This window comes from Oculina patagonica, chromosome 10, assembly GCF_052425735.1.
Source record: "Oculina patagonica isolate OP01 chromosome 10, crgOcupat, whole genome shotgun sequence".
In the NCBI taxonomy this organism is placed as follows: Eukaryota; Metazoa; Cnidaria; class Anthozoa; order Scleractinia; family Oculinidae; genus Oculina; species Oculina patagonica.
In genome coordinates, this window is record NC_135767.1 from 2,059,028 (window position 1) to 2,074,702 (window position 15,675).

At 38.4% G+C, this 15,675-nt stretch overlaps 2 pseudogenes; both read left to right on the plus strand.

Annotated features, from left to right (window-relative positions):
- Nucleotides 1–16: 16 nt before the first annotated feature.
- On the plus strand, nt 17–2,554 carry LOC144667181 (uncharacterized; annotated as a pseudogene).
- A 2,293-nt stretch (nt 2,555–4,847) lies between these two features.
- On the plus strand, nt 4,848–6,521 carry LOC144628222 (uncharacterized; annotated as a pseudogene).
- Nucleotides 6,522–15,675: the final 9,154 nt, after the last annotated feature.

Sequence of the window (15,675 nt, forward strand, 5' to 3'; positions counted from 1 at the left end):
CAATTCAAGATAAAATTAGTGAAATACTGCATGAAAAATTAACCAATATCACAATACCTCAAATACTAATGTTCCCCTTCTGAAGCTAGTACGATTCAAACAATCATACTTTACTCCTTGTCACAAGCCCGGGGGGAGACACCCATATGAAAGGGGAGGGGAAGCTTGTGGTGGACAAAACACTGACCCCCAGTCCATGTATATGGGCTACCCCGATGGACTACCCAAATGGAGTACCCCTTAAAGTACTACAGCCCATTAACGGACACCTGTATAAGACGGACACTGAACTTCTTTAAGACGGACACCTGGTGTTGGGCAATATACATAGACACGAAAATATAGTTTTTACTTACTTACTTTACTTTGGTGTACACGAATTTTTTGGTTATTACCCACCCTCCCCTCTCTCCCCTGAAAAATATAGTTATCTGTCTCTAAGTATTTAGTGCAGGTTCTTTTAACTGTCGCGTGCTCGTTTCCCAAAAGTTTATTACATTCTATGTCTATTTTGCCGCTGTTTTGATTTCCAATATTTGTATATTGGCTTGTGAAAGTAATCACCAAGGCCACAAGTACCTTATTGTGCCGAATCTTGAACGCAACGGTGATTCGTTTAGTTTGTCTGTCTTGCTATGCACTAAATAAAAACAAATTTGACCAAATGGACAGAATTGGTTACTGTTGTTCTGTTATTTTCTCCCGTTTTTCTTTTTGTTGAAGTTGAATCAACCACTTCTCCGTGAAACACCCACTCAAAACAATTACGAAGTCGTATATAATTATGCGGTATTTGACATTAACTAATTACTCAGCTCAAAGCAATGCCATGAAATTCAAATAACTGGTTGAATCTGCCAAACTTAAGGAACATTCAAGAATACCGTATGAAAACAAGTTCTATTTTTGCTTAACGAAACAAACATCACAATTCCTAGAGCATACTTTAAAGTCCCTTAATACAAAATAAATTCCATTATATTGGGCTAATTGTGGGAAGAAGTACATTTTTCTTTAAAAGCTAAATAAGAGGGTGATTATTGAAATGTTTGACGTATGTTATGCAGTGTAGAGTTGGTCAGAAACTGCAGTATGCACGACAATATAAACAAGCCAGTCCGAATGCAGAACATTGACCAAAAGCCGTTTCCATCCTCTCTGCTATTTAATAAATCCCTTCGTAAAAAGTTTGGTTTCTTCTGTGGAATTACAGTACTGGTCTTTTGCGGCGTCTATCTACAGAGAGCCACGATCATAAAAAACAGAATCACCGGTGTCCTTGATGGATCACATTCTCACATTCCCGGAACAACGCAACAAACCAGTTCAAAAGCTTTCCAAGCAAGGAGGCAGTTAAGAACATGCGACGTCCTGCTAAAAAGATTTTTATCGCTTTTAATTACTGGGAACAACTAACAATGGCAACGAACAACTTTCTTGATCTCACAGCCCTTGCTGCGTATGGTGGTCGACAAGTTGTCGTGCCATTAGTAAATGATTCGAAATTTCACGGTTCACCAACAGAGAAGGGATCTGAAACACTCGCACTGTACTATAATGTTACTGCGCTCAATCGCACCCTTCGTTCGCGTGGTCACGGTACGCTAATAAGCTGGAAAGAGTTTCAAGAAGTCTGTCAAGGCAAACTAGACGTGCTGGTGCATTTTGATTACGCAAAACTTAAAAAAACTACAAGAAAAAGTCAAGCCACGCGGCCATTTTTTCCTTGTAATGCTAACCAATGGAATATATCTACAGATTTCGAGGTTAAAAGAACAGTTTGTATGAATGTGTTTGCAGTTCACTCAGTTGAAAAATTTGAGAATGAAGTTGTGAAGAGGCTTCCATGTGTTGGCTTCGATAAATGGAGGGGAAGTAAATACAAGAATCGACTCAGAGCACAGTTTCAGTTGTCACCATTTGTAACGCGACGTATGCGCTCTCATGACGCTGCCGTTTTCTTTAATTCAAACCTCCTTCATGTTGCGCAAGATTTCATCGCAAAAAAACTTGGTCCTTACTTTATCGCTGTACACATTCGTACAGAAAGGATTTTAAGTAGTTTTAAAAATATTGCTAGGGTTAAGAAGTGTATATCAAACTTGTCGACGCTTGTTCAAAGGCACAAGAATGTTAGTACAGCTCACATTCCTGTTTTTCTGGCCGCCGATTTCGCAGACTTTGGAAGTTCGTCACGACAAGTAAAACCTGCTCGAGAAAACGCCAAGTCACTCATGAAGATTTTAGCTCCTCTAAAACCGGTTATTTTTCAGCCTTCAGCTTACAATCTTACTGATCGAGGCGCTGTGGCCATTGTGGAAATGAATATTCTGGTGTCTGCAAAACATTTATTTGTAGTTGGAGGGGGTAAGTTTCAAAGATGGATAGTTAACCAATTCGTTCACAAGAACAACATCAACCAAAGGTCTAGTGTCAAATGTCGCAGTAAAATGTGTAACAATTTCTGTTATTTCTAATTTTATCAGTAGAGGCATAGCATCCGCTCTTCAAAAGCATTGTGTAATATAGGTTTACCAGAGATTAGCCTGTTTAATGTCTTGGTTGGGTATTTTTTGTAATAAAAATAATCGAGGGTAATATGAAAATGTCTGATTTTGTTGTCCTGCATTCGTGAACGTAAATTACACTTGAATAAAAATAGTAACATTACTGTAAAGAGTTCAAATATAGCTGTAAAAGACAACGTTGTTCATGAGTACAGTACTTGTTGTAAAAAATGTAGATCGTTATTGCAAAAACCTCATATTTGTTTGGTGTAAATGAATGCATTTTCCAGCTTGGATATACAAGAATCGACAAGTAGTAAGAAGCGTAACAGCCCTTGTAATCTTGTAATTCTACTGTTCCTTTAGTGTAGGAATTGCTATTGTTTTTTGGGTCTAGGAGCATTGTTTTTTGTATTGTTCTCTCGAAGGGTAGGAAGGCATTCATGTGAGTCTTCAGATAGAGAAATTCCCGTGGTAAGAGGGAACATTTTTCGATGGTTATTCAAGCAGTGGTTATATAATAGATCTTACAAGTCATAAATGTTACCGTAACAAAATATCCGTTGTTAAAATAAACACTTTTGGTTCATCATTGCGGTTACCATATTGTGTGAGTTTTCTTGCATGTTGTACAGTTGTTTGGAATATCGTGTACGTATTTCATTTCTTGCGATTTTTTTCATGTCTATTTTTACCCTTTTTGTGCCCAATGTGTGCTTCTTCGCTCGTGAAAGTATACTTAGTATACTTACTCCAGGAAAAGTTTTTTGGTACCTTTATTTTGCACCTGCCGTAAAAACCCGGTTATATTCTTTTTGCCCTCCCCCCCCTCCCCCCCCCCCCAAACCCCTCTCCAGCCGGCAGTATTAAAACGGATTTCATGTTAGTTCGATACTTGATTGTCTGTATTTTATGACGAGATGGCTGTTGCATAATTATAATACGCTATTTTATGCGTCTGGCGCGTATAGCACAAGGTTGGCACTCTAGACAAGCTACTTTTGAACTTTACTCAATACAAGCAATCCGATTTCAATATCCTCGCCCCTCCTCCACACTTATAAACACTTCACCTCACTAATATAAGATCCCCAAACCCCACCCCACAGGTTGCAAGTCCAGACGTGTTCAAAACAGAACCTTTTAAAACTTGATTATAACGTGAAATTGTTTGGAAAGGCGTTATTTTCTTAACTAAGCTTTGAATCTCGGAATTTTGGAAACAGTTTTCGAAGTTTGCGCTCATCTGTCTATGCCGCAATACAATATACTACAATACAAATCTCGTGTATCACTCCTAAAAATTCTGCATTCACGTACGTTAAAATTTTGAAACACTGAAATACAGGTTCTAACACTTGTGAAGACCCTCCCAAGCCCATAATATTTGAAAACGATTCCAGGCAACGTTGCTACGTCCTAAGAATGAACAATTTACGTTAACAGAAGTCAATATAGAGATTTACAATTCAAATTTTCCTCTGTTTCCAAAACACTAGGTACAAAAATTAATTTGCGGTACAAAAATTAAATTGTAGGTATTGTACTGTTAGACAGTAAGTTAGCAAAACCTATTTTTGCATTAGGTTCGACTCATGTGAAGTTCGACGTTTGGCCCGGGCCTTAGCTAAAATACGAAAACTGTTATTTACACTCGGAAAAATTATATTGATAGGAATCCTTTGAGTTGTTTTAGCATACGCGGCTAAGTCAATATAGAGATTTGCAAGTCAAAATTTCCTCCGTTTCCAAAGCACTTAGAACAAACACTTCATTACATATATTGTTCTTTTAGACAGTTAGTTAGCTACCATAATTTAAACAGTTATTTCTTATCGGAAAAAAATTCAAATGAATGGCAATCCCTTGTTTTTTTTTTTACATATTCGGCTATTTCGTTGCATATTTCACCTTCTATCAATGGATTTAAGGGAAAGTTTCGCTTTTTTTGTACGCACATAAATAAGAATGCGCGAAAATTATACCAATATACATGTTAAGTAAAACGTAAAAAAAACCGCTGGAATTCCCAATGCTAAGTTCATTTGTGTCCAGTATTGTAATAAATATTTTTTTCAGTACAGTACTCAAGCTTTCCGTTCTCTGGCGCCCACATCAATCTACCTCTGAACTTTCAACCTTTCGTTCTACTCAATTAAAACATCAGCATAATAACATGTTTAAGTGCTTGTTTTGTTTTCTATATATTTTTTTAACTCGCTGTTTTAGTGCCAAATCGTTGACCCTTTCTTTGAAATTGCGATAAAAAATAGTGACTTGGGTTGGGAACATTTGTACGATTCTCGGAGATGTGGCGTCGAGTATGAGTACCGTTCTTTTGAAAAAGGCGACATTTTAAATTGTCGCGAAATTTCCTTTACAAAAGGATAATACGCGTCACTGATCGAGAGGCAGTTTCGATTCGAGCACAAAATACATATTAATGAGTGAGGTTCAATGTTTGAAAGTTATTCATGCAGCACTTAATTTTGTAAATGAACACGAAGGATGTAATTAACAAATGGCTTTACTAGCGGCGCTGAAATCGAATAAATTCCTTCAAAAAGCGTTGATTCTTTTTTGTGGAATTACAGTGGTGAGTTTATTTTACTACGCACAAAAAACCAAGATCGAAAACAGCAGCGACACAGAGATAGATGAATCATCGCATCCTCGAAACAACGCAACAGATCCGTTCAACAGATTTCCATACAAGGAGTCAGTCGACAATTTGAACAGGACTGGTAAAAAGATTTTTATCGCTTTTAGTTACTGGGAGCAACTTACAGCGGCAACGAACAGTTTTCTAGGCCTCACAGCTCTTGCAGCGTATGGTGAACGACAGGTTGTTGTGCCATTTGTAAAACACTCTTTATTTTATGCTTCACCGGCAACGAAAGGTTTTGAAACACTCGCACTGTACTATAATGTTACTGCGCTCAATCGCACCCTTCGTTCACGTGGACACGGTACGCTTATAAGCTGGAAAGAGTTTCAAGACGTCTGCCAAGGCAAACTAGATGTTCTGGTGTTTTTTGATTACACAAATAATAGTCAAGCCAGACGGGAAGATTTTTCTTGCAAAGGTCGCCACAGGAGCATTATTGGAAATTTCAATATTGAAAGAACAATTTGCATGAATGTGTTTGCGGTTGACTCAGTAGAAAAATTTGAGAATGAAGTTGTGAAGAGGCTTCCATGTGTTGGCTTGGCTGAATGGAGGGGAAGTAACAACAAATATCGATACAGAGCACAGTTTAATTTGTCATCAGTTGTAACACACCGTATGCATTCCGGTGACGCTGCCATTTTCTTTAGTTCAAAACTCCTTCATGTTGCGCGTGATTTCATCGCAAAAAATCTTGGTCTACAGTTTTTCTCCATGCACATTCGCACAGAAAGGATTCTTAAGTTGGCAAAAACTATCAGGGATATTGCTGCGGTCAAGAGGTGCATATCAAACTTAACAGCGCGAGTTCAAAGCGAGGAGAATGCTAGTACGCCTCACATCCCTGTTTTTCTGGCCGCCGATTTTGCAGACTATGGAAGTTCGTCACGACATGTAAACCCTGCGCGGAAAAACGCCAAGTCACTCATGAAGATTTTAGCACCTCTAAAACCGGTTAATTTTCAGCCTTCAGCCTACAATCTTACTGATCGAGGCGCTGTGGCCATTGTGGAAATGAATATTCTGGTGTCTGCAAAACATTTATTTGTAGTTGGAGGCGGTACGTTTCAAAATTGGATAGTGAATCAATTCCTTAACAAGAACAAAATTAACGGAAAATCTAGAACTAAATGCCAAAATGAACTGTGTAACAGTTTGTGTTGTTATTAAGTAATATATCAAACACGAGACTGAAAGTGTTTCATCGGGATATCCAAACACCGAAAAGAGAGCTGAAAATACTCCGCTGCGCGTCGTATTTTTAACGAAATTTGACTGTTTGGATAGCCAAAGAAACACTGTCTCGAGTGTTTGATATATCTTCTCAATCGAAACAACAACTACGAAGTAAGCAGAGAAATAAAACGGTAAAAATCTATGCTGATTAAGACTGGGTATCCAAACCTCCTTTACAATTATGATTTTATAAAGACCTACAAATGACGTGTTCTTCATTATCATAAGCCAACAAGAAAAAAAAATTATTTTAATATGGTTTTTAACTCGTTAAAAGAACATGTCTAGCGCGCGCTTTCCATCTTACTAACTGACTTCTTTATATTCCAAAAATCCACCAGCGATGGCTTTTTGCCAGGGCATTTTGCCGAATTTTGTGATAATTGTCATTACCTTACTTTAGGAAATTAACGATACATGTTATTAACGCGAATTTCAAAATCAGTTCTGTTTGTAATCGTACTCATGATTTAAACAAAAATGGGACTCTCGCTACATGGTCGACGGATGATCACCATAACCGCCAGGTTTGACAACGGATTTCAATAGATTAAACCCTCCTCTTTCACGCTAGGTAGTTTGTGGTTTCAAATTGTGGTATACGTTTTGAGTTATAGCTATGTTTTTGTCAGTCGGTACAGGTTAAAAAAGGTCTCACATGAGAACGAGGCTGACATTGCTACTCAATTTATTCATGGAAACTTATTCGATAAGAAAACAAATGTTATCCAGATAACTGATAGGACTCTATGAAAGTTGATTTTATGGAAAGCATCACGGCTTGCAAAGAAAACACATGATATTTGTCCTCGTTTTGTGTGACGTGTCACAGCATTATCATTCTCTGTTACATAGGAACAGAAACTTTTCGCTCACGATCATCCGCAGACCGTTTCTTCTTTCAATTTGCTCTTTTCGCACTAAAGAAAGGCAATATTTTTAAAATTTATAACTTGTTGAGATAAAAACCTTGGCCAAAGGCGTTAAAGTAGCGCATTTTTACTGAAGCCTCGCTTTCATGTTGATGGAAAAGAAAAAAATGATATTAAACTTGGTAAAGAAAGAAGCAATGTTTAATGAAATTTGCCCACAAGAAAATATTTAAAATACATGCAGGTGCCGTCAATTGTAGCGTAGAAAATAAATATGACGTTTAACTATGTTCTGACAAGACCTATCAGACCAAATTAAAGGAGAAGATTTAGAAAGTTTCCACCTTAGTTTCACTTAAAACTTGTCTCGTAATTAAATTTAAATTTAAAATTTAAAATAAACGGTCGTGATGACGCCTAGAATATCATAAATACCAGGTCACAAATAGTCGCTTAATGAAACAGTCATTCTATTTCTGTTTTGGCGCTCGTGGTCCCCCGTACAGTGCAGCATTTTTTTTACTTTTCTACCCATGCCCAACAGGTTATGGCAAGGTCTTTAGTAGTTGTAGGTTATATATTCAAAAGTTAGTCTGAATGACTTTAGCTTCAGGGACATACTGTAATGTTCTTTTTTTTTCACAGTAAATGACATAGCACAACCCATTCGCAGTACGTAGAAACAGCTCTCTTTCGGGATGAATACATTCTATAGATCAAAGCTTTGGTTTCTTTGCTGTTCTCTCGTCTACCTCTGCCGCTTTCTCTAACCACCCTAAGCGATCTTAGTTTTTGATTCTGCGTAAACTGAAACTGTTTGAGCATTTCGGTTTCCAGTTACAGCAAGCGAGTTCAAATCACCAGGAAAAAGGAGGGAACTACAATATTTCCCACTTAAATAAAAAAAGGTAATGAAACACGTCTGTGCTGCCCAGTGAGCGCCTTCATTTGCAATTCAAGTCGCCTCACAGAATTCAACAGGAAGAGCCATGGTATCTTTTTTGAGCCTTACTCAAGGACCAAAACTTGTTGTTGTTTTCTCACGAATCGAGCTCCTTACCTGGCAGCACATAAGTGTTTAAAGTACTGCAATGTCTTGCAAGATTGCAGCTCTCGCACCATCTTTCGAATCATGTTTGGTGTGTAATAGAAACCTTGTGTAGGTTTCTTCTCGCGGCCAGAAAGCAATGATCGCACAAATTTATCACTTCCCTTTCGTCTTAAGGAGACTTTTTTGTGAAAGAGAGGGTTGGTGGTTGGCACGGGCCCGGGGGGTGGGCTGGGATAGAGGCAGGTATAAATAAGCCTTCCAATAATTTATGACAAAGAAGCCAGGCTCTTACTTGGTTGGCGGTATGGCTCAATTTAAGTCTCCAATCGTCCGAAGTAATAACATTTGGTACGCTTGCCTCAAAGCACTCAATTCTAGTGCGGGGAGATTCAGAACATTGTCTTTAATCGTTATTGACCAATATCGGTCCGGAAAAGATGCAGAGCCAACGAAGAGAGGAAAAAAACATTGAAATTGATATTAATGGCCCACATACATCACTTTCTTTATTTAAATACAGGAAAATACCTGCGAGTAAGAGCCTTCTTTTTCCCAAGTTAGCCTAAACGGGTTCTTATATAAATGGTAGTAACACAAATTATTTTAGGCTATTCAGGTTCTAAATAAGTTCGTATTTTCTAAAGAAGATTTACTTTAATGCTTATAGAACTTTTAGTGATATTCGGCCTATTCCTTGTATAAAATTTGCATACCACATAAGTGCTTATGTAAAAAGCACTAGTCATTGAGAATATGACATTATATATATGCACAGTCATGCTTTGTCCAAACTTCCCAAAAACATTTTTAATAAATTTTAGAAAATAACAACTTATTTCCAAATTTGAAGCCAAATAGGTTCTTATACAAAAGGGGTCTAATTTCCAAATTTTAGCCTAACAGGTTCTTAACTGTTAGGTTCTTACCCGCGGGTTTTTACTGTATATATATTTTAAAACCGAAAAAATGGACTTATCTCGTATCCTCCCAATCCGATTTTTAAAATATACTTAAAACAAGAACCTTGTTATTGCTACTGAATGTAAAAATAGAAATTTTGCAATTTCTTTGAAAAAGAGAAAGCCCAAAATTAATGAGACCATTAGATTCAAACAACGAGAAAGCCATCAGAAGCGTTCTATCACACGCCAAACATGATGCCAAAGATGATGCGAAAAATGATGCGAGAGCTTTCATTCAATCGCCAGATGCTGAGAATGAGTGATGTACTGGTACTCATTCATATATACAAGGAAATTGACTGCCAAGAGCCGTGGTTCCGGACGGTGTTTAAAGTTCAAACAAAATACACTCAAGTACACAAAATTGTTTCATCAATGTTTGGTAAACAGTTGTGAAAAGTTATTCATGCTTTCTTACTCTTGGGATGCGATTCTACAAACTTGATATTGATAATGGAAAGCAAAATGCTTGGAAACTCTTATGTATTAACGCAGGCTTATCAAGAAATCGTAGGATGGTTGGAGAAAGCACCAGGGTAGACCCGAGAACGGAGTTTGCTGGAGGAACTTCTGCCTGAATCTCTTCCCAGGCAAGGCTGACTAACTTCAGTTGTTCAATGGATGAGTCATGTTGTGTCAAAAGAAACAAAATAGCAAGTCTCTTCAACAAACGTAATTTAATCTTCCACTTAGGTTCTTGAATTAGTAAGACACATCGAAATTATTTTCATTTAGTCAGGTAGCCCTTAGCTGAGTTTGTTTTACTATGTAAAAGTGTGTTTGAGCAACCCAATGACGGGCCGATCGAAAGCCATAGTTGACAGTCACTTTCTGCAAAATAATTTTTTAAGAATTATTCTGAAATATCTTGTCAACTTTTGCATTGGGTTTTTTGTTCTTGATGCTTTTCGTTGGTTTTTGACGACGTATGACAGCATTATATCTTTTTTTTTACATATCCTCAACATTACATACATCATAAATGTCACTATTTCAGACACGAAGTCAGAAAATAATGTAAAATAATGCAACATTCATCCCAGAATGATAATGGCTGGCTACAATCTACTCATTCTGTGTTGGTGCCTAAAAATCAGTCAGGAACGTCGTGATTGAAACGAAGAAATATGTCAAAAAGCTGAAATAGGCTTAAACTACACGTCACTAAACACGGTCCCAGGCAAACGCTCAACACATCAAAACATTCACGGGGAAAATTGCTATAATGAACATTTCTATATCAAAAAGTACATCTTTTTCTTTATGTTTCAGAAAAAATCTCGAGGCTAAGTCGCTTATACATCTTTCAGTTTTAAACGTACAAGGGCTGAGGGAATAGAGCAGGCATGGCAGGATTTTTAATAAACGTAACAGTCTTGAATATCATTTTTTTGTCGTTTCTTGAAAGCTATCTTCAAGGAAATGTATATTTGTGCATGGAAGTTTACAAGCAGCTGCATGCATCGCAATTTTTTTGCCAAGCCAGTGCAATCTCGGACACCACTGTTGAGACACTTGGCCAACTTACAACAGTTCTTTTTTCACCCTCCACCACCCTCCCTCATTTGGTCATTACTTCATGTTGTCGTGTTGTGAAAACAACAAGAAATGAATATAAAAAACCTTTAAAACCGACTAATGCAGTTCGAACGCGCTCTTGAGTAGAAACATTTGAAAGAACAAAATGTGACTACTTGTTACTTGGAATTTGTAACATTCTGATGTCATCACGTCCGTATATAACTAACGAAATATGGAGAACAATTCAAGTTATAATAAAATCTTAGAATATTTTTAGGCACCAATTGCGATCTCTAACTTTATTTTCTACTGTCTCCGATTGACAACACTCGTTTTTAGATATTTTCTGTTAGGAAAAATTTTATCAAATGTTGTTTTCCCTAACCAAGTTTATTATTACTGTTCGTTTTCCTTTTAACACCAAAGCGAGGCTTTAGTTAAAAGGCGCCACTTTTACGGCTTTCACCAAATTTTTTTACGTCAGCAAGTGATGAATTTTAAAAATATTGCCTTTCTTTAGTGTGGAAAGAGCAAATTGAAAGAATAAATGGTTTGCAGGTGAACGTAAGCGAAAAGTTTCTGTTCCTATGTAACAGAGAATGACAATGCTGTGACACGTCACACAAAACGACGACAAATACCATGTGTTTTCTTTGCAAGCCGTGATGCTTTCCATAAAATCGACTTTCATAGAGTCCTATCAGTTATCTGGATAACATTTGTTTTCTTATCGAATAAGTTTCTATGAATAAATTGAGTAGCAATGTCAGCCTCGTTCTCATGTGAGACCTTTTTTAACCTGTACCGACTGACAAAAACATCTGGTGTTCGATTTAGGCGGCCTTGTTGAATGCAAATTTGTTGTAACCCGTTACACGTTACAACTACGTCATCACGTCACATGACTCACTTCACTTGACACATGAATCAGTTACACACCGTTACACAGAGTCAAAATCAGTTACACACCGTTACACGGGGTTACAATCAGTTACACACCGTTACATGGGGTTACAAGCAGTTACACACTGTTACACGGGGTTACAATCAGTAACACACCGTTACACGGGGTTACAAGCAGTTACACACCGTTACATGGGGTTACAATCAGTAACACACCGTTACACGGGGTTACAATCTATTTATGGGTTAGAGACTGTTGTGAGTGTTTTGTTGACAAATACATGTACGCGCTGGCCGCACAATGAACGAGAAATTTTCAATACTGCACTCGGCTACGCCTCGTGCAGTATTGAAAATTTCGAGTTCATTGTGAGGCCAGCAAGTGCGTGTATTTGTCAACAAAACACACACAACAGCCTCTAACCCTTTTAAAATAAAATCTGAGTACACTGCAAGCGATCATCGACTTAACGAACTTCAAACTATAAGCTTAATGTTTAAAAATGAGAAGTGTAGTAGTACATAATTACACGGGATTACATCAATAATATAAAAATCACAAATAAGCCGTACAGAAATAAAGCTTAAAATGGTTCATAAAATCGTTCATCAGCTGTGGTCGTTCATAAAATACAGTCAGCGAGAAGCTTGTTCAAAGTAAGTCGATGGCTTTCACAATCAAGCAACTACAAGCAAGTCAATCGCACACAAAAATGTATTTATTGAGCTGCAGTTTACCTTTAACAACTCTTCAATTTTGTTTGATAATTTGAGGAATATGTTTCTTTCACTTCTACATTAAGCCTTGAAGCTGAAGAGATTTTCAATAATGCACGATTTTTGTGCATTATTGTCAATACTGCACTGTCGGAGTTTGCGACGACAGGTAAAGCAAAATCACGTGATCTAATTTAATCAATTGCGCGCATGGATTTTGGACAGTGAACGAAGATTGTATATTAAACCACAATTATAGTGCAACGTTGTGTAACCACTCGTAACGGTGTGTAACTGCTTTTAGCCCCGTGTAACGGTGTGTTACTGATTGTAACCCCGTGTAGCAGTGTGTAACTGATTGTAGCCCCGTGTAACGGTGTGTTACTGATTGTAACCTCGTGTAACGGTGTGTAACTGATTGTAGCCCCGTGTAACGGTGTGTAACTGCTTGTAACCTTGTGTAACGGTGTGTAACTGCTTGTAACCCCGTGTAACGGTGTGTTACTGATTGTAACCCCATGCAACGGTGTGTAACTGCTTGTAACCCCGTGTAACGGTGTGTAACTGCTTGTAACCCCGTGTAACGGTGTGTAACTGCTTGTAACCTCGTGTAACGGTGTGTAACTGATTGTAACCCCGTGTAACGGTGTGTTACTGATTGTAACCCCGTGTAACGGTGTGTAACTGCTTGTAACCTCGTGTAACGGTGTGTAACTGATTGTAACCCCGTGTAACGGTGTGTAACTGCTTGTAACCCCGTGTAACGGTGTGTAACTGCTTGTAACCTCGTGTAACGGTGTGTAACTGATTGTAACCCCGTGTAACGGTGTGTAACTGCTTGTAACCTCGTGTAACGGTGTGTAACTGCTTGTAACCCCGTGTAACGGTGTGTTACTGATTGTAACCCCATGCAACGGTGTGTAACTGCTTGTAACCCCGTGTAACGGTGTGTTACTGATTGTAACCCCATGCAACGGTGTGTAACTGCTTGTAACCCCGTGTAACGGTGTGTAACTGCTTGTAACCCCGTGTAACGGTGTGTAACTGCTTGTAACCTCGTGTAACGGTGTGTAACTGATTGTAACCCCGTGTAACGGTGTGTTACTGATTGTAACCCCGTGTAACGGTGTGTAACTGCTTGTAACCTCGTGTAACGGTGTGTAACTGATTGTAACCCCGTGTAACGGTGTGTAACTGCTTGTAACCCCGTGTAACGGTGTGTAACTGCTTGTAACCTCGTGTAACGGTGTGTAACTGATTGTAACCCCGTGTAACGGTGTGTAACTGCTTGTAACCCCGTGTAACGGTGTGTAACTGATTGTAACCCCGTGTAACAGTGTGTAACTGCTTGTAACCTCGTGTAACGGTGTGTAACTGCTTGTAACCCCGTGTAACGGTGTGTTACTGCTTGTAGCCCCGTGTAACGGTGTGTTACTGATTGTAGCCCCGTGTAACGGTGTGTTACTGATTGTTACCCCGTGTAACGGTATGTAACTGATTGTTACCCCGTGTAACGGTGTGTAACTGATTGTTACCCAGTGTAACGGTGTGTAACTGATTGTGACTCTGTGTAACGGTGTGTTACTGACTTTAGCCCAGTATAACCTCTTGTAACCCCTTCATTGCCCCTTCCTCTCAGCGTAAAGGGTAACTTGTTCCATTAATGTGCGTTTACTTTTATCAGCGGACTTCAATTGACTTCAATTGACGTTGAAGCAATATTAATGTAACATGTAACGGGTTACAATTTATTTGTGTGAATGTATCAACCCTAAATCGGTCGTGGTATAGACAAAAACATAGCTATAACTCAAAACGTATACCACAATTTGAAACCACAAACTACCTAGCGTGAAAGAGGAGGGTTTAATCTATTGAAATCCGTTGTCAAACCTTTTCAGTACTCTTGAAGTGCAAAACATCATTTCTGTGCTCCTAGCTCCCGGACTATTGTTGTTGACCGCTGTTTCCACTGTAAATTGAATCGAATCAATCCAATCCAATCACCGCCTTAAAGGGACTATGTCAGGGAGATTTCGCAGATTTTTGGTCTAAATGGTTCTGAAATTAGTGGAAGGCAACCTAACCCATAAAAAAAACAGTATCTTTGAACATCTAAAGGAAGATATTACCTTAATTGCGGATAGAAATCAAGCTACGGCTATAAATATCGATTTTTTGAAGGCGCGCGGAAACAATTTGAAAACGTTTGCCTAACGTTTTCAAATTGCAATCTGTTTCCATCCGCGCCATCCGCAGCCAATAATGCTAGTTAACAGTTTCAGTGCTCTAATATAGCAATTTTTAATAAAAATGGATTATTATTTCTATGTTTCAAGCGACACAAATATAAATTTTTGCTGTTCAAAAATCTGACATAGTCCCTTTAAAACTTGTGTCTGCAGAAAATAGACCAACAAGGGGCTTCTTCTCCACTATCAGAGCCACGTTGACAATAGATACAAACGATCACTTTTAAGGAGCTCTGTCGCGGATTTTCACAGATTTATGAACAGCCAAAATTTACGTTTGAGTCGTAGGAAACCAAAAACAAATGGTCGATTTTTTAATTAAAACTTGCTATGTTAAAGCAAAGAGACTGTTAACAAGCATTTTTGGCTGCGGATGGCTAGGATGAAAATGGAACGCAATTGAAAAACTAAGGCTAAACTTTTCAAAGTTGTTTCCGTTGTCAACAAAAAATAGGCCGAAGTTTGATTATTATCTACAGATTAAGGCTGTATCTTCCATGGGTTAAGTTGCCGGCCTACCACTTATTTCAGAACAGTTTAGACCAAAAATCTGCGTAATTCTCGTCAAGTGACGTAGGTCCTTTAAGAACCATGCTTGATATCGATTGATAGCGACAAGTGTTTGTCTCCCTCATCAGATCTATTGTCACAAGAATGCCAGGATCTAAAACCCATGTTTTTAAAACTGAAATATCCAGAGAAACTAATTGATTTTACAAGTTCTAGATCTTACACTTTCCAAGACCAAAACACAACCTATATCGTGCCAACCCCGCACACATCACAATTAAAGACCAGGCCCCAGTTGTTCAAAGGGTGGATAACGCTATCCACCGGATAAATCGCTATCGAGCGGATAAGGGATGACAAAACAAACTACACTATCCACTGGATAGTGATTAATCCGGTGGATAGCGTTATCCACCCTTTGAACAACTGGGGCCAGATGTCCGCTAACATCGTGAGCTATACGTGATCTTGGAAGG